We start from the raw sequence: 20,433 nt of genomic DNA, 5'->3' as shown, positions 1-20,433 counted from the left end.
AAAATACAAGTAAAAAGGGAAGAGATGTAAACCCACAGTGATATCTCTTCGCTTATAAGCTTTTTTTTTTTTGTTGGAATTATGCCTAAATATCCTCCTAAGAAAAAAAACTAACTTGAAATTTCAAAACTGTTAGGTGTTGCTGGGCCTGTTTGTACCTCAGTCCTCAAGCCTTGAAACTTTTTGAATATTTCTTAGCATTATATATAGGAGAAATGTTACATTAATGGACACTCCATCTAGATAATTTTTTCATTTACTTCCTCTAAGAGTAGTCATGGACTTTTTGTTACTAAAAGAACAGGGAAATATAAACTGCATGTATTTCCTCACAATAGTCGAATTGTAGCATTTGTGCAATAATTCCCAGAAAAATAATTTGTAGTTACATGTGACCATGTAAAAAAATCATGCATCGAACATATTATTATAAACCAATATGTTGCTATTTTCCTTTTGGCATTTGCTTAGTGTTTTCTCACACTACAAAGAGAAAAAATTCACAATGATCCTTTGGGTCTGCTTTAAAAGCAGACAGCATTTTCATGCTCTTCACCACTGTAAGGTTTGTAACCCACAGCTAACACGGGTGCATGAGGGGTGCAGGGACTGTCAGGAAATCCCAGCCTGTATCCCATGTTCTCAGAGGAAATTTTGCCAGTACATGGGTCAAAACACACAGATGATTCCTCCTATACAGGATAAGCTTAGAAGAGGGAACATTTCTGGTTTAAACAGACAAGCCACAGAGCAACACCATCACTTTCTGTCTTACTTCTCTCATAGAATGAAGACACAGGCATGAGCGAATGTTCTCCAGGGTAATCTCCTCAGCATGGCTTTGCAAATACAGATTTCTAAGAGTAATATACACTCCTCACTCATATGAGTGATTTCAGCAAGACTCCATGACTTCATCATCATTGCCTCACAACTCAGTGGGACATAGCAAGTAAAAAGCCCATCAGTTTTTGATATCATGCAGGTTCACTCCAACATCTCTTCCTAATTTTTAATTCATCCTGCCCTTGAGCACAGCTACTTGCTATTACAGGTAAGGCTGCACAAGCATACGGTGAGTGGAGGCCCAGTGAGCTGGAACATCCTGAACTGATATTCTGCAGAACTGTTTAGCTGTAGGAGTTCAGCAATATATTTTGATAGGCTTGACTGTGCAGCTATAGATCTAGTTTGCTTCCCGCTTGGATATTGTTCATGCTTCAGTTATCACACACAAAATTAGTGATAAGCAATATTAAGCAGAGCGCTCTGTATCTCAGCTCTGCCCAAGAGGGCTGATAACAGACCCTAGTCTCTTTATGCTTTTTGCCTTTACAGGAACCTGAGTGACTGCTTCCCTGGAAGCAGAAGGCAGTAAGTATTCTGAGCTTTATGTTAATGCAATGTCTGTCACATCCCTCTTGCACCTTTACCAGGAGCTTGCAAAGTCTTGGTGGATATCCTAAAATGGAATATCTTTTTGATAGTGCTTTTCCAATAGGGCTGCTATGATGCAGAAATAACTAGTAAGGATATTTTAGCAGCTTGCTATGTATAAAAAATGCATGATCTTCAAAACATGACTGCTGACAGCAATTAGTATGTATTTTTATGTGTAACTGCATTCTTACCTGGCTATTGCAGTATACAGAAATAAGCATTCAGCTTGATGTGTTACAAACCCACAGAATTCTTAATTTAATGTATGTTCAGCCCAGTAAGAACAGTAAAGAATCACATACAACTATCCCATTTTTAACAGCACCTTTATAGTTCACTCTCAGGAGCCTAAATCCTGCCTTATCTTCCCTTGTCCCATTCTATCAGAAGCAGATTTTCTTAGAAAAAACTTAATAAACTATCTCCCATATTGTTTGAGTATGTTATTTGCAGGCTTGAAATTCTTTTTGCCTTCAAATTTTATTCTTGTGACCTGATATTTTCCTTAAAACATCCAGAGGTTATACATGTCCCCACACTGTCCACCCTATGGTACTGGTGTCACCTTATGAACCTCAGCACACAGGCCCTTTCCCTGTAAACAGGCTGCCCTTTTCTTCCTTACAGATTATTCAAGATACATTAGTAAAACTCTGAATTGAAACAGTACATGCAGGAAACTACAAGAAGACATGGATCCCTTGCTCCTTTGCCAATAAAAATACACAAAATGATTCCAAATTTCCCCAAATGCTGCAGCAGGTGACAAAGGCTTTCCTGTTCTTCCACCTTGTGTCTTTAACACTCTTATATATTTTGGCTGTAGGCTTAATATTCCAAACTTCATGTATTATTTGCTGTCATTCCTTAGTATTTTACTATTCAGTTCTGGATTTACTGGGGTCAAAACCTTTTATTTGGAAGGATTTGCTTTCAGCTCTAAAATTATTGGGCATTTCAGAGGGGAAAAATCAAATGTGTATTCAGATAAGAGACTGAAGATAATGAACCAAAGATAAGGAACCACAGGAGAACGACACTCTTTGTATCACTCTGGCATAGACATATTTGATAAAATTGAAGAGGGTATCTGATTAAGATCAATAAGGGGAAAAGATCTTTATGTTACCTACACTTAAACTTCCAGCATGATCTGATAAACCATTTGTCACAGTGTCAAAGGAGTCCCTTTTTCCAAATCCCTACCCTCAATGAAACAATAACATCAAATGGAGGTATTTCCAGTGGTTGCTTTGCATTGGAGCACATCTTGCAAATGAACACAGAACCCCAGTCATTTTGTGGTGCACCTCTCTCTATCCAGCAAATTACAAAGTGCTGAATTCATTTGAGATGTAGAACAAGAGTCTCAGTAGGTGCAGGTATGCTGACTTACTGTAAACAAAGGTCTAGCTCCTGCTAAGAAATGAAAACCATCTAAATCATTCAAATGTACTCTCCAACTCTCATAAAAACATTTAGAGTCATCTGACTGATAAATATGCTAATTAAGTTTGATTGTTCTATTTAATCTTAAAAATTGTCTGGAAACCCTGGAGGATATTTTGTTTGGCATCAAGAGAACAGCAGACTCACATGAATGTCAGACTCCCGTGTGATTGGTTGTCCTGTCCCAGAGCCTCAGGAATCCACTGCACAATTTTGAATTCCTGTACAAGGAAAGATGGACAAAACATTCACATGCTGGATTTACCTACTTCAACTTTGTTTTTACATGCTGTAGCAGTCTCCTCAGCATTTTAGATAAGAGAGTGTGTTAGGTGGGCTATTAGAACAATGTTAGTTAAGAACCACAAGTATAAAATAAACCACTCAAATCTTCCACAATGGCTTAATAAAATGAAACAAAAAAACCCCCTCAAACACCCACTACCAACCACCACCACTTCCCCCCAGAAAAGAAGAAGAATAAAAAATTGTTGGAATGGTCAATATGAGTGTCATTTATTTTTAAGCTTTGGCCACCTTGTAAGCAAGAATCCTCTAATTTTCATCTGGATTAGCATTGGTTCCCAGATGAGAGAACTGCATAGTCACTGTCCTTAAACCAGTGCAGGAATAAGAGCAACTCAAGAGCACCAGGCCCTGGGGGGGGGGGGGGGTCTATTGCCTCGTGAAGACCCCTGGGGTTTCTTAAAAAGAGTCTAATGGGATCCAAAAAAGGGCAACTTTGATTATCCCATGTGGTTTGAAAGATACATCAACCAAACCACAGAGACCATGAATCTGAAAGGCAGCTGACAAATCTAGAAGAGAAGCAGAATTTGCTGAGATTTCAAAGGAAGATTTATATGTCAGATTACTGACTATATTTCAGAAGCTGTCATTTCTAGGAACATCAGTTGGAGATACAATTATTTATTACTACCCATACAGAGCCCCATAGACATTAGGATGTATGTGCAGACATTACAGTCAGCAGCCAAAAAGACACAGAAAGAAGGGAGAGCAGATCTTAATAGCTAATCTGGATACATATCACCTTTGATAGTTTGCTTTACCATCTCAGCTCGCAATTTAATTTTGCTCATGAGTTTCTATGAACTATTCTTGAGAATTTTTTTAATGGGAGTAATGCTATCTCGAGGCAGCTACTAACTTCAATTACAGTAAACATGTTACAAATAAATTCTGATCCTGTTCTTGAGGACCTTCAAGGAACCCTGCTATCCCAAATTCCCTTCTGTCAGCATGGCCTCCTGCTTAGAGCCTCTTAACACCCAAGGCTTCTTTCTTTCTCAGAGAAACAATCATATACATTATTGAACATGCTGTAGCAGATACACTACATTATTTTGTTACCATGCTGCTTAAAAGCATTTAAACAGAATGCTATAAACACATAATAAATATCAATCTTGAAAAGATATTAAAAATTCAAAGAATACTAAATTATCCCGTGTAGGTGAATTAAAGCAAGTATAAATTAATAACCATGAAGGAAGTTGAAATTCTGAAGTTCTGAACAGGTAATTAATATGTTTGAAAACTTCTATAAAACACTGGGAGAACACACAAAGTTTCTAATGCCACAATTTTATCTCATCCTTGCTGAGTACTAGTACACAGTTTTATGCCCAAAAATATATCCAGAAGAGTCCAGAGAGAATTTCTTTTCTGTAGCTGTAACTTTGTTTCACTAATCATAGAATCACAGAATGGTTTGGGTTGGAAGGGACCAGTTTCTGACCCCCTGCCATTGGCAGGGACACCTTCCACAAGCCCCATCCAACCTGGACTAGAACATTTTTACAGGCATGGGGCTTCCACAGCTTCTCTGGGTGCCCTGTGCTGGGCCTCACCAAGTTCAGAGTAAAGAATTTCTTTTTAATAGCTAATTTAAACTCTCCTCTTTCAGTTTAAAACCACTCACCCTGGTCCTATCATTCAGCTCTGCTGCAGGCTGCCGCAACTCTGTAAAAATCACTGCTTCCTCAGTTTCTATTGGACCTTTACAAACAAGAAAAAGGTTTCTCGGACTAGAGGAAGCTCAAACTTCCAAAGTCCAGCTTCTGTTGCTTTAGCAATTCCACGTGCTGGGGTTTCATTCCATTTTCGTTTTGTCCCAAGTCTTAAACTCGCCAATTCCTTGTTGAGGGAGTAATCAAGCAATCAAAAAAAGGGACTCGTCCACTGATGTCTATTGAGAGAGTTGCAGCTAGAAAGCAGGGTCACCTTCTTATTATGGGGTTGGGGCTTTTTGGCAGGTGGGTGTGAGGATGACACTTATGGCAGCACCCCCAGCTCCATCCTCCTGCCACCCTGCCCCACCCCAGACAATCTAAGACACTGAGGTCCAAAGGCAGACATAGGACTCTTATTACCCCAGGTGATACCCCGGATAGGAGAAAAAAGATATTCTTTAGCTCTCTTCTTCAGGGACATTGGTTGCAAGTACAAGAAGCTGTGTGCAAACCTTATTTCTAACCATAACAATTAACTAAGTTAAATATACGGCCTCTTTCAACAAACCTTGCCTTGAACGTTCTTTCAGCTTAAAAAATGGGATCTTTCTCTTCTTCACTGTCGTAATATTTAACACAGGAACAGATTATTAATTTGTGTGCTGCCTAATAAATTATGCTAAACTGACTGGATTAATGCCTTCTGGTAATATTCATTGGCCATGGTGCCTTGTTATCCTACAGCCTGTGCGCTGAAAAGAGCAACCAAAGAATCACAACAACTGCTGTAAATATCTAACCAGTGCATGGGGCAGAAAACATCAGGGCAAGTAAAGGCAATCCAATCTGGCTTTATTTGGGTCTGCAATTACAGTTGTTATGATCAGTAGTGGTTATGAAGTATATATTGGATGTAGATTTCCTATGAATGAATAAAACTCTGTAGCCTTCAAATTAACTAATAGACCCATTTCATTAATCTTTGCTAGTCATCCCAAAAAGTAAATCTCACTGTTCCAAAAATCTAAAGCCTGTGCATTTTCAGCTACATCAACATGCTTTTAAATATTTTTAATTGAAAGTATCTCATAGAAGGTAAAGCAGCATTCATCTTCCTTTGGATGACACAAGGCATATACCGTAATATTTTAACTAATGTTTTATTTAAAGACAGACTTGAAAAGTCTGTGTGAGTAATTGCCAGTTTGTCAGCTGAATCACTTTATCCTTTGGAGGAGCTTTTTGTCATTATATTAGATGATTCCCAATTTCAGTGCAAGCCAATTTATAGGATAAATGTACCTCAGTGTCATGCATTCCATTCTTGAATACTAAAATATTATTTGGGGGGTTGTTTTTACAAAATTGTTATCCTTTCTATCTTTACAGACATGTTACTAAGTGACATATGCATTGAAAACCTGTGTTTTTATGGAAAAAAGAACAAAGATCTCCCTTTTTTATATCTGAAAAATATAAAAAAAATATTGGACAAAGAAGTCTACTCGTTATCTTACTAGTATGAGAAAATATTTATGTATAGTGTCGCGAAGTTTAATCCCACCTGAGAATTTTTATTTATCTTAATGGAACTGTCTGAATGGAAGAGCTGGCAGAACTGGACCCCTTGTGCTCAGAATACAGTATTTACACATCAGATACTACACTTGCACATTGCCAAAAAGCAGGCTATATGAACAGCATTTCTAATCATTGTAAATCAATTCAGGACTATTTTGTCGTTTTAAAATGCTTACGCTCCTTTGAAAGAGAAAGAAATTCTGCTTATGTTTAAGAGACTGGCCTATATTAATCCTCAAAATGTGGCATAAACCCATACATACATTTTTAAACTCTGGAATAAAATCATCTCAAGGATCTTGTTTGAGTCTTTTGGTTTAAGTGGGCAGAAATGCAGAAGATTTATTGGATCAATTAAAATTCTAAGAACTGTATTCCTTGTCAAACTATTTTAATCTGTTTATATCTGGACTGTTCACCTATCTGTGTACAGAAATAAAATGTGTGTGAGACAGACTTGCACAGACATCTGTAGGAAAAACTGCATCTTGAATTTTATGTAGGAGGGAAGCAGTTGGGAGATGAGCAAGAAACATATGAATCATCTTACGACTACAATCTACATCCAACTTCCTCCTCACAGGAAACAAAGTTACCTGACAATTTAGCTAGCAGAGTGGGTTTCTGACAACTTTGTATAAAGCTTATTTGAAGAACCCTTACATTTTTAAATCTCTGTAAGAACATTTTTGCTAAACATATCCAAAGCATTTGATCTGAACAAAATTAAAACTGGAGAATTAAAAAAATGACCCAAAAAGCATATATTTACAATGAAAGCATTAGCTTGCAAATCAGAGCTGTAGTTTGAAACAAAACTTCAGCAGTGTTCCATCTGAGTCTGATTAATTTGGTCACTGTTTCTCAAATCAGCAGAAATGATTTCACACACACCACCCCTTACCTTACCTTCCTACTTTTAAATTCACATGGCTTTGATTTTAAGAAGTCCCAAACTAAAACCTCCTTTCCCATGCTCTTTGGGTGGTACCCACTGAACTGATGAATGAGCAGCTTTTCACACCTTCACGTTTTCAAAGGATCCAGGAAACATTACAGATATTTTGGCAGAAGCTTTGCTTCGACTCTCACACCTGTCCTTTGACCTCCCCCTGCGAGGTGCTGCCTTCCCAGTAAGGAGCAGACTTCCAAGGCTCACATGACCACTGAGAAGCAGGAAAATGCTGTTCCCCTGGAGGCTTGAGCTCTTCCTTGTGAGTCTCTTAGGACTGTGCCTCTGCTTCTCGTTTTGTACACAGCCAAGAGCTACGGTAGCTCAGGCAGGATCCCTTCCAGGGTCAAGGGCATGGCTTCACTAGGAAGGATTTCCATTCTTGCAAATTACTATTGTTTTCTACATTGCATATCTATTTTAATTACATTTTCATTTTTTCCATCACAGTTTTATGCAGTCTTTGATACAAGAAGGACAAACAAGTGTTACTGAAGGAATACCTGCACAAGTAATCCAGTTCTTATAGCAAAATGAACCTACAGATTGGCTCTGGAGGCTAAGAATGGAATAGCTCTCCCATGCCAGCTCTCTGACACAGCTTGTGACAGAGTCTGCCCAATGATTTTTAGGTGTTTACTCATTATCAAGGAATTTGTTTCCCATGACTCCGTGCTTACATTAGACACAGAAATACTGTATTTATATTTAGGGAAGTTGAATTTTTCAACCTGAAAAGAGGCCAAACAGTGTTTACAAATGTGCTAAAATCTTCTTTCAAAGGGTGTTATGCACTTTTGAAAACAGGCCTCTTCAGTTAGAAATATATTTGTATTTAACAGAAAACAAAGCCTGAAAAATTTTAACTTGAGGGCCCAGAATTCTGATATTCTCAGAAAAACAGCAAGGCTTGATCAAAGGCATGAATTGAAGGAGTCTCTGGTTCTCTCTCTTTAGGAAGACAGGCAAGAAAAGAACAGTAAAAACAGCAGAGCAGCACACACTCTCACTTTCAGTCAAATGGAATACTTAAATGACGCAAATGGGGGAAAAGTGTTAAAAAGCATTATTCCACATTTTTAAGGCCCCCCTTCCAACTATTACATTTAATAAATTCTTAAGAAATAGATTTTTTTTAAAATAATCCCCTTAAAAAAAGAGCTATGTAACCAAATCTACTCAAAAAGCATTTTTGGTAATGTTCAAATGCTCACTTCTTCCTTGGGTAATGGCAGGCATACTAACAAGCTTTTTCACTCATTCCTCTGAATTTCTGTTTGTCAGCTCAGTTCTGGACTTATGCTGACAACAGCAATATTGTTACATTTCTACCTAGTGTAGGTCCAAGCTGCAAACATCAAACGAATATTGATTTTCTTTTTACAACTGAGAAAGCTTTAACAGACACAGCAGTACTAATTCCTGGTAGATAAAGCTGAATTTAGGACCAAAAGTACTGTTGTGTTATCATTGTCAGCAGTGCTGGGAATGAGAACTGGAGAAGAGCTGAATAGGCAAGTGGTTCACAGTATTCATTCATGTGCATACATGGATTGAAATAATTTGGGCAGCAACTAAAGTGAAATCTTTTTCAGAGAGTTCCTACATCTCAAACACTCACCAAAATGATGTTTGGCAGGCAGATCTATCTAGTAGGAGCAAATGAGAACTGGAATTAGGGTGCAGACCAGATGAATGCATTTTCATTGACTGTTCATCTCAAAACAAATGAAGTCATTCAATACAGATTCAGAAATTCTGGTCATACCAGTACTTCATAAAAAAAGCTTTTATTCTTTGTGGTTTGTGAAAGAAAGTTAGAATTCCCACAAAACCTTACCTTTGTTTTATATATAAAGAAATTCTAAAAATCAAAGGAAAGAAACCCCCAGCTAGAAGCACTCCAAAACTTCTATTTCATCCCAGCCACAGACATTGTTTAATGGAACTGCAAGAAGATTTATGCAAATGTTTTAGGCAGCACAGCTCCACTGTGTACCAGGCCTCCACAGACTTTTTATGCAACTCCTTGGGGATGCGTGTTCTTTTGTACCATCTGCTCCAGGCTCCAGAGAGGAGCTAAACAAGAACTCTTTGGTTCTGAGACTTACCCAGCTCCTGTAGGGAGCACATAAGAAGAAAAATCATAAAACTTACGCTGAGATTAGAGGGAGAAAAAAGAAATAGAGGTGGGTGGGGGAACAAGGATACATATGCTTGAAAATATTGTAGCTTTACTGATTTAAAAAGGAATTGTAATTGTTGCTAATGACTTGATGTGACATGCTGAAACAAAATATGTGAAATGTCCTCTGATGTCACATAACCAAATTGCCATTTAGTCACACAAGCAGCCTTGTTTTCAGTGCAGCTGTGCAGTTTCATTCCTCACTCATATCAGTTGCATTTACAGGTACTAAGTCATACAAATAATGACATGAAATACATAATATATTTTTATCATTCTTACTATAAAGCTGTAGATTAATGTTGGAAGTTGAACAAATAAAATGTAATAAAGAGCATATGTGCAAAACTCTGCAAATTAGTCCCCTAGTACTTGTCTATGGCACTTCACAAATATTTTGAGATACTGGAATGGAAGACATACTTTTATTATTAAAATTTTAGGATGAATTACAGTGAAAATGTACTAGGAAATTTTACTATAAAGCAGTATCTCTGTGACTGAAGCACTGTCTAACACTGAAACAATCCAGCATTGCACTGTAGCACTGCTCCAACCAGATACAGAGCACCAGGCTGGACCTTCTGCATTGAGTTTTACATGCAAAAATACTGTCTTCTGACTGGCACACGTCTCTGCATCTGTGTAACTTACTGTGGTTTTAGTAGAATTAGAGATCTTGAGTTTTCCTCTTACTTTATTGCTCATAAGCACAGTTTGGGTCTGTATCATACCTAACTTTTAACATGGGTAGAGTATTCCCATCCATCCAAAAGGTGTTTGAGATTTAAAGCTTGTTTTATGAGAGTATGGGAAATCCAGGAGAGGAACAAAAAACAAGGAAGGTCCTTCAGTATTTGGCTGTCACTGACCTGTACAACACAAGTGGGTCAAGACACACTCGGTAAATTTAGCCATATATATATATATATATATATATATATACACACACATACATATACATATCCTTGTTGGCACTCCATTTTTCACTCTGCCCATTCAGATAATGAATAGAATAGTCCTGTGATAATAACCACATATTTGTCACTGAAATACAGGGAAAATTTCAATGGCTGCAAAGAACAGCCCCCATTGCTGACTTCAGCAGAAACCAATGGCTTTTGACAGCTTCAGCAGAGTCAGGATGAGATTTTGACCATACGATAATATTCAACACCAAACAGTAATATTTCCTAAGCAAAGTTTTTACCCATAAATCTAGTGTCTTTCCCGCTCACAGGAATAATCCAGGAGTTTCATATAATCTATTTTTCTGAGGATGTGATGGTAGAACCAAGCCTCAGTGCTTTAGGAGCTCACTGCTTTCCTCCACCAGCAGCACTGCTGAGAATAGCCCAGATCACCAACTGCAGGGCCAGCAAGTGGCTGGGAGTGAACGAGAAATGTCTTCTGTCTCCTGTCTCTTCCCTAAGTACCAGAAAATAACTCGTACACAGATGCTCCTAACAAAAATCTGTGGTTTGGGATTTAGCTGTTGCTGTCCCATCAAAGAAAAAGTGTTCAAATATTTAGTGGTCTCTGACAGTAGCAACACCTGAACACACAGGCATTATTGCAAATTACTTGGGAAAAAAATTAATTGTCTTTCTAATAAAAAATTAAATTGCAATTACCAGTCATTTTCAGTCAAGGAACCAACTGCTCCTATTTGCAGTAAGATTGCATTATTGTCATTTTGAAATTATATTGGAAGGTCAAATGTGAGAATCTGAAGTGTAATCTTGCAGATGCTCCCACAGATGTCAAAACAACCCTTCATTGTTCAAATTCTCATGAAACCTATGAAACCCATCATCTTCAGATCCCACCCAGAAATTACTATCTTCTTTATGTTTCCTCCATAAAAAAAGGTATTTAATCTTAAAAGAACCAAAATCTGATTGAGGGAAAATGAAAAAAAATATACAAATGAACCTTGGCTCATTCTTTCCCAACGTGTCAGTTCAGTAGCTGATGGTTACTTTCCACTGGAGTTTCAAGCAGCAGAGATTGGGTAGAAAAAAATTACTTCTAATATAGAAGGGCCTCCAAAAGTGCAGAAAACACTGATCAACTGCCACTCAGGAAATCTGAGTATTGAAAATCTCAAATTATGTGACACTAAAGACAAATAATCTTTCTGTATATTTAGACAGGTTTTAGTACCACAGGAGGTGCCAGATGTAATATATAGTATGCAGGATTTTGGCCAATGAAAGTTTTAGTCTGCAAGGAATTTCAGGATGTGAACTTTTGGAGGGTCCAAAATGGAGGGAATATAAGTAATGAAGAAAAATTCAAAAATAACAGTCAACAATACCAAAACAAGTTACCCAAATTTTAGTGAAAACACTTCATTTTAAGCTGCTGGCATTCTTAATTTCAAAATACTGTTTTTTGAAACTGAGCTGTTCACTTTGTATGCATCCAATGAAGAAATCAAAAGGTCAGCATCAGAATGGTATTTTAATAACTTAGATTTTGACAAAATGCCAAATTTCCTCCTGGGCTTTTGTGTTCATTGACACTGGTAATGTACTTCAAACATCTACTGCATATTCCAATGTTCTCAAAATATTTTTTCCACCTATAATTTTGAGCGTGCCAGTTGCATATTTTAGTTGCTTAATTATTCCTTAGGACCAGAAGCAAGGCTTGTAGGGCGACATCCCAGTTCCGTAAAGCAGCAGAACAATTTTAATGGCAAAGGTTTCCCTGTCATTAACTGTCTTGGGTGGGAGATGCCCTCCAAGACTTGACCTAAAACCAGAACTTCCCTTCCTTAAATCAAAAATTCCAAACAATATGTTAGCCCTCACACGCAGGTGCAGGTCAGTCAGCCTGACATTAATCTAGCAACTGCTCCATCCATTTTCTGCAGACTCGGAAATATTCTGGCAATGCCATTGCTTTACCACACACAAGTTCAGTGAGTACAAGTGGCAAACAACCAGCATATGTTGCAGTTATTGTTTAATTATAACACTTAAAGAATAATTAAAACACTATTCCCACTTGATAACTTTTCTCCTGTCATCTGACATTAAATGTCCCAGGGCCCTGGTCTTCAGCCACTCAGAGAGGATGTGGTTTGTGTGCCTTTGCATTCTTACCCATGAGTCTTTTGTGAACTGGGTTATCAATAGCAACAGTATTAATAAAAGTCATTTAAAAAAATTGGAAAATGGGTTATTTGAAGAACAGGCTTTAAACTTTAAAGGCTGATCTCAAAGAGCAGAAGTTTGGGCAACAGTGCCCAGAGTCAAAGTAGTAAAGGCAGAATTTAACTCCCGAAAGGTTATTTACTCGTAGCTGCATTTCTTTCTCCTATAAATCCATATGATTTTGGTCATAGTCCAGTCTAAGCTTGTCACTATTTCTTTGTCTCATGAATTCTTTAATTTGGATTAATGTCAGGCATTGCTGCCAGCACAGAGGATAGTAATGACATAGTTAATGTACACAGCAAACAGAATTTAGGCAAAGAAGGAAGTTTTACTGGTCTGTCTGTTTCCAGTTTATCACATTACCAAGCTGTAAAAGGTTGCCCTAAGCAGTAGACACTCTAGTTCTAATTTAATCAGTAGAAGCAGTATCACACAATTTCTTTTGCTCCCATTATCCCTTATATGATAAAAATAAGACCAAAAGAAAAGGAGAAAGAAAGGAAAAAAACCAAATTCATTATGTAGAGGTGGGGTAACTAGAAGTTGAAAAGACTGAAGAGGAAAAAATTATATTAGGGAATATAAATTAGTATATTAAAGGTCAAAGGCAGACCCAACAAATGCTGTAGCATGCCCTGGAAAGAAAGAAGCGAGGGGGTTTGACTGAGGAAAAACTGGTATGCAAGAGAATCCCAGCAAAGTCCAATCATCATTTTCTAATGACACTGAAATTTTGGTCAAAAACTTCATGGCCAGACATGGTCAGAGAAGGAACAATATCTCTATAATGACAATGAAGGCGCCATTATTTAGGTCAAATCACTGTCCTGGGGAAAGGAAACACTGTGGAACCTATACTTGTAGACTAATACTCAAAGTTGAAAAGAAAGCATTTTAAATGCTTCATCAGAAGAAGCAGTAAACTGATGTCATACAAGTCAAATCACAGGAAAATCACTAAGATGAGGAATCATATAATTAAGAGAATGCTTAATTAGTGCATTTCATGAATAACAAGGCATGTCTGCAATGACAGCCCAAGGCAAACGACATCTCCTGACACGAGGGTAGCCACTGCTCACTGATGCATGGATGGCCATATGCTATATGGGGCAAAACCCACAGAAGGAGCTTAGGTGAGCGACAGCTTCTCGCCCAACATTATTATCTTCCAGTCATCAGCAGCACAGTAAGACCACCCTGTTATCAAAAATCAGAAGGAGAAGGTACCATCTTCCCAATGAGAGCTGAGCACTTGCCTGCAGCTATGCAGGACTGCTAAGGTGCAGCCACAGGCTATGGCCAGATGTAAATTCAAGGGCCAAAAAATAGCACAAAAAATAGACTATAAGATCATGTATATACAGCATGCACATGGTCTTTGATACAACTCTCCCTGTAACCTTTATTGCCCTGATGAGGCACAGCGTGACGGGTGCAGTGTCTCTGTAGGTGTTAAAAGACTAATTACATCAATATGCTACATTAATTTGGTTTGTGATGGAAGGAGACTAATACATGAGAAGTAGCAATGTGCACTTTGATGAATCAGTTGCTGGGAATGAGACTAATATTTTTCAGTGGACAAGTAATTTTATTCCATTTTAAGAAGATGTAGAAATTAATGATGGAAAATACCTTGTTCTTCTTTGATGAGAGGCAAAGGATGTACATTCCTGACCAGCAAGACTAAAATTAGCTGAAGCATTTCTTTCTAGATCAGCTGAAATGGAGAGACAAACTTAATTCTGAAATTTTGTTTGCAGAACCTTAGCCTCCAAAACATACCAGTGCCTGATTACAATATAACCCAGTATTTTATTTCTCAGGAACTGCCAAACTGAGAATGGGATACTATGATAAAAAATATACATCAGTTTTATCTCCTTCTGGGGGCAGAAGTGTTCATTTGAGTTTTAAATTATTTTCTAAAGATAGACAAAAAAGCCACCTACCAGAACAAAAGCCACAGTCACAGTTAGATCAAGAATTTCATTGTTATCCTACCCACCTACCCACCAGAAATCTCCTGAAATGGAGCTTTCCACTGGACCATGATGATAGCAGGAACACATGTGATAAACTAAGACAAGCATAAAATCCAGATGTTTTCTGTAACTGAAAAGCAAATTCATTACTAGATTTTGACCATTCACAGTTCATATCTCTTGGGAAAACTTTCCTAGCCACCTTAAAGTAATCAGTTATTGCATATATATACATTTAAGTTGTCTAGAGTACAGGAAAATGAGTTATGAAGGGACATGCAAAGTTCATCCTCACACTACTGAAGTTATGTCTCAAACCCTGATTCAGGCTCATCCAGGGAAGGATTTCACAATTCATGCTATTTGATGCTACTCATTGCTAGTAATGGAATAAAACCACACGCATTTAGGAAAGGTTATGTTTAATATTTTGGTATTTGGTAAACCAGTCAGAAATCATTAACTCATTTGCTCATGAATACTTCTCTACTGTGAGTTCTATTTTAAACTTGACTGCATTAGGACTTATTTTTAGTTCAGTTTTATTTCTGTGGAGAGTATAAGAAGCAGAACATTTTATCTTCTGTTCATAAAGGAGATATTAATCATCCCATTCTAAAAAGGTGGAGCACTTTTAGCTCTAGTTCTTTCGCAATCAATTTGATCTAGCCTAAAAAACGGCCTTATCCTGCTCCTAAACTGGCTTTCTTTATCTAACTCAGAGCATCACAAACGTTCAGCAATCTGCTTGCAGCAGAAGAAATGAGGTTATTTTTCTACTCTAATTAATGCTCTGCTGTAGAAAATGGGAAAAATAATATAAAAAGGCAGGATTGGCATTATATTTGAATAACCCACTTGCAAAGGGATCAGCTGTCACTCTTCACTCGCAAGCCATGGAACTAGATGGGCCTTAGGGTCCCCTCCAACCCAGACAATTCCATGATTCTCTGAGTCTGTGTCCCAGCTTACTACAACAGATCCCTCAGGCTCAGTTTTTCTCCAGGCCTTATGCCCATCTGCTCCTACGAGCATTCAAGTGACACCAGGAAATTACTCTGGACATTCAAAGGAGAGCTCCTTGCTGAACTTGGAGCTCCAGAGCCTGAGACTGACCAATAAATATCAGTCATGGTAGTTTCATGAGAAAATTTCATTCTCCTTTGAGTGTGACTGGAATATTTAATCTGGCCTTCGATGCTTTCGAAATGAGGCTAATCAATGACTTATTGCCATCAACAACAGAAAATCATCTTGTGGCAGCCAGTGCCTACATCAGAGATAAAATCAGAAATTTACATTTGTTTTTATTTTGACACTGATTGCACTTACACATGCTAATTATCAGAATAACAATTTTTTTTCACATAACAGAAGGTAGAGAGTATCAAGATATGTGGGGAGAAAAAACTCTGGAAGTAATAACCATTTGATAGAATGCACAATTTTTTCAGAAAAATTACTGAAGTAGAGGGCTCCCTTTATATAATTATAAAATTATTGTTGGTATGACTGATTTAATTTGAATAGCATTCCCTGGGGAAATATACTGTGCTATCAACTTGAAATGATTATGATTATTTGGCCTTCAGCAGTAGTGGGATAAGTCAGCAGCAGAGCTGGATGGCAGTATGCCCACAGCTACACCTAATGAAATGAAGCACATCTGTGGCTCTGACAGGAGGAAATACCAGGGAACGAACTCATCTCAGAGCAACTCACTCCACGCCTGATGCCAGCAGTCTCCAAGCACCCACAGGCAATACCCCAAGGTCCTTATTCAGCTTTTACTCAGAATTTAAGGAATTTTGAATCACAGAGTGAAAACCAAGAGGGGAAGATGTTACACTAAAAAATATTAATATAAAGAGATGGCTAACTTCGCCTTCTTCAGTTTGGCAGAAGATGCTGAGAGGTGTCTTCTGTGACCTAGATGCAAGAGCATGAGGTGGTCCTCAGTAAATTCTTTCTCCTTACAGAAATGGTCAAATACAAAAACTGATATTTTGGTGATAAGTTAAACAGCATGGAACTTCATCAAACTGGCAATAACTGCTTTATTTCGAGCAGTTTTCCTAGGATCAGCAGGCTAATTTTATACCCTGCAACATTTGTGGGGGAAGCCTTAGCAATGTCTTCGTCTGACGTGAGAGGAGAACAGCCCCAGAGAACTGGTTCTTGGAGGACTTCTGCTCCACTGAACAAGCCCTCTATGGTAACTTCGAATAATATGGTTTTTTAAACTGCATTGACAGGTTGCACAGTGTTTCTCTGCTGCTCTTGACTAACAATCTAGCAAGCACATGAAAAGGCAAACCTCTGCCTTTGTCAGCTTTGCTGGCACTCTGCTGAGGGAGATCAAAGCAGGCGCTTTGAAGGAAGGAGAGTGAGGATGTAGCCAAATGGTGGTTTGAGACAAAGGAGCAGCCTGCTTGAGGTCATAGACGGAAGGAAAAAGCCTGATAGAGAAAGGAAAAAAGAATTTCTAAACATATGTTGTGCAAAAATACACAATTTGCCATCCTTCTCCATGGAGACTAAGCTAGACTCTGCTTTCACAATTCATTTGGACTGCAAGAGTGAAGAGCTGCCTGTTCAGAGGCTCTGAACCATTGCTGCCCTTGATTTTGTTAATGGCAGCAAACTGGGGAGCAGCATGGACTCCTTGTTGACTGCTGTCTCTATAAAATGCAAGTTCCTCAGAGGAAAAGGAAATAATGCCAGAAAAAGTAAATAGCTTGCTTTCCATGTAAAAGCAGAATAATGTTCTGACCACAGTAAGCAGTTTTTCCTCCTTCCATGCAAGGCAAAAGAGGTCTGTGCAAAAATAATCCCCTCTGTCATAGGATAAAAGCTATACATAGTCTAAGAATGACTTAAGCTTCCTGGGGACCTTACGCTGGGACATAAAATGATGTATTCAACTTCTGCTGGACCTGTGCTGTGGCCAGCTTCCCTGGGGCTCTTAGGAAGCATCCAGACCAATACATTAGCTGCTTATTGTTCAGCTTTTCCATTTTCAGATATCTGGTTCCCAGTTATCCTCTCCTGGAATGAGGTGCTGCTAAGACACACAATGCAAAGCACAAAACATAATTGGGATGGGTAGAGCAATCCGATTAAAATGAGAAATCTGCCTGAGTGGGAGCAGAAGTCAAGAAATGAAAAAAATTATAAAAAAAGTGGAAACCCAAATAATTCTCATAAAATAATTTGATTTTTCTCTAATCTCCTGTTTCCAATAGCACCAAAACCAGAAAAAACACCTTTTTTAATATTCTTCTGGTTGGAAAGGGGGTAAAACCAATGCAATATTAATAACAGACACTTTATTAACTTTACAGAGGTCCATAAGTGGTTCTGAGAACACACAAAAACCAAACAAAATATACCATCTGTCCTCAAGCTCTACAGAAGCTGGTGCCTGCAGTTCAGGCAAAGGTGGGTGTAGTACAGTACCCATTGGCAAGGAAACTCTGCAGGAAAGACTGAAAAAAGAATGTTTTATTGGAGGTAATGAGAAGTATTTATTTTCCAGCAAGTATTTCTTTTCCAGAAGGAGGGAATAACAAAAAAAGCTCTGAAGGCAGAGGTTGGAGAAGGATTAAGTAGGGAAGATCAGAATTTCTCCAGAAAGTTCTTATCTATAGCTAATATAAACAGACACATCATTAAATCTGCTAGAGTAAGAACCTATAGAACTAAACAAATTCACCAATGTGTAACATTTCAAACCCCAGTCCATTGTTCATATGTGGTTTCCATCCAATCCTGTTTTCTGCGTCACCTGTCCTTTGTAGTACCCCGGACATCAATGTTGTTGCCAGCAGGGCACGAAGTGCATTTCACAGCACAGGCATAATGCCATGGCATGACTTAGCCAAGACTTAGCCCACCTCAGAAATGATAAGGATATCTTGAAATATCTGAGGGGAAAATCCAAGAACTCCCTTTATTCTCCAGAGAAGTACTGAGGATGTATTTCCTTGACTTGTCAAATCGGCATGTTTTGGCTGTGGCAGTTCCACAAATTCCACAGGTTAAAAATCTACAAAAGAAGCAACTGGTTCACCAAACCTCCCTTCTGATAGGGCATATGAGCTGCTCTTCTACATACATACAGTGCTGCAGCCCAGAACAAGTCTTTACTCTGTTCAGGTGAAATTTCCCTAACTCAACATTCCTCTTTCCATATGAATAAAAAATTTCAAAGGCTCTTGCAAATTTTTGCTCTCTTTGCTACAGAGGATTCTGGAAGACTTTCCACTGAAACACTAGATGCTCTTTTTTGGAGTTAAATAGAATTTTTAATGTAATATTAGACTGCTTTATGTATTTTTAGACAGATTTATTTAGCTTGATGTAGTGCCATTTCTTCTAGACTTTGTTTTCAAAAATTCCTCTCAAAGCAATTTATTTTATTTTAAAGGAAGCAGTAACATTGTTATGGAGGAAAAAATGTAGATAGTTTTCTTATTATGAACTGTTTTTAACTGCAAATTTAAGGATATATTTATAAAGGCTTATACACTTAGGAGGTGAAAGCTTGGCTAAAATATAAAATCCTTTTAAGCAGCTTGGCTTTTATAGCATGCTACAAATTCATGAAGAAAGGAATACAGGAGGATTGTAAAATTTCATGCCTGACACTTGCATGTTATCTTTGGGAATCCAGCCTGAATAAGGAAAGCATAAAAGGAAAATATAAGCTTGCATAGCTCCAATGTGGTATCATAAATCAGAAATTCTGGATTGAAGGAAACCAAGATCAGTAAGACAGGTGTCTCAGCATTTGACACATGTGTCCATATAAAAACAAGTAAATTATTTCAGATGTGGTATTTATTGCAAAGAATGCAATTTGGGATTAAAACTAAATTCAGTAGTACATATATGGTGATCAGTAACGCTCATATGCGTAGCTAAATACAGACATAGAAAAGATAATTAAGATGTAGCATCTCTATTTATAGAACAAAGGTGAAGCAGATTCATTGTCTTTAAATGTGAAGGTTGGAGTAAGCACAAGGTGATATTAGGTGAAGTGAGAGCAGATATAACTTATTACAAAGATGTGATCTTTTTCAATAAAATTAATATGTGAAATACAAGAAAAACAAACTGATAAAACAAAAGGACAAAAGCTACAATGCAGGAAGTGAAGAACAAAAGAATATGTTGTAAGCCATTGGGATATGCATTTTTGCTAAACAAGTAAATGAAAATGATTGAAGAGATAAAAAAATCTATAGAAACCCAAGACAAAATAACAGGAGTTTTGGTAATAAAAGTGTTTTTCCTTTAAATGAACTACTTGCAATAAAACTATGAGCCACTCTTTCATAGTAAAACAATGCAACAGCTACCATTATTTCACAGCTGTTGAGGCAGTCTGAAATGTTCAGGAAGGTCCACTTTTTACTATTGATAATTAAGGATATTTAAAGTAACACATATTCTGAAAAAAACAGCTATTCTGAAAGAAAGAGGTAAAGAAATTTAATTGTCAATTATCTCAAATTCCTTACTATAATATTAGTAATCAGATAAATTTAAATTATTTCAATGACTTAATTTACATTTCAAAACATTAAAACTGTAGAGCAGCGCTTTTTCAATCTGATATTAGGATTAACTTTTTGAAATACCCCTGGAGAAAACTTGTAGGCTTTTTTTTTTCAGCATGGCACAG

At 37.6% G+C, this 20,433-nt stretch overlaps 1 long non-coding RNA gene across 1 annotated transcript in view; it reads right to left on the bottom strand.

Annotated features, from left to right (window-relative positions):
* Nucleotides 1–3,000: 3,000 nt before the first annotated feature.
* LOC119694998 overlaps nucleotides 3,001–20,433 on the bottom strand; it is a 109,190-nt gene continuing 91,757 nt past the window's right edge. The window contains exon 3 of the long non-coding RNA XR_005255022.1: nucleotides 3,001–3,110. This is a non-coding gene — a long non-coding RNA (uncharacterized LOC119694998). The remainder of the gene's footprint in view (nucleotides 3,111–20,433) is intronic.

The sequence above is a fragment of the Motacilla alba genome, chromosome 4A, assembly GCF_015832195.1.
Source record: "Motacilla alba alba isolate MOTALB_02 chromosome 4A, Motacilla_alba_V1.0_pri, whole genome shotgun sequence".
Classification (NCBI taxonomy): Eukaryota; Metazoa; Chordata; class Aves; order Passeriformes; family Motacillidae; genus Motacilla; species Motacilla alba.
The sequence above is the reverse complement of the archived record's forward strand: the minus strand, read 5'-3'. Positions and strand labels throughout refer to the sequence as shown.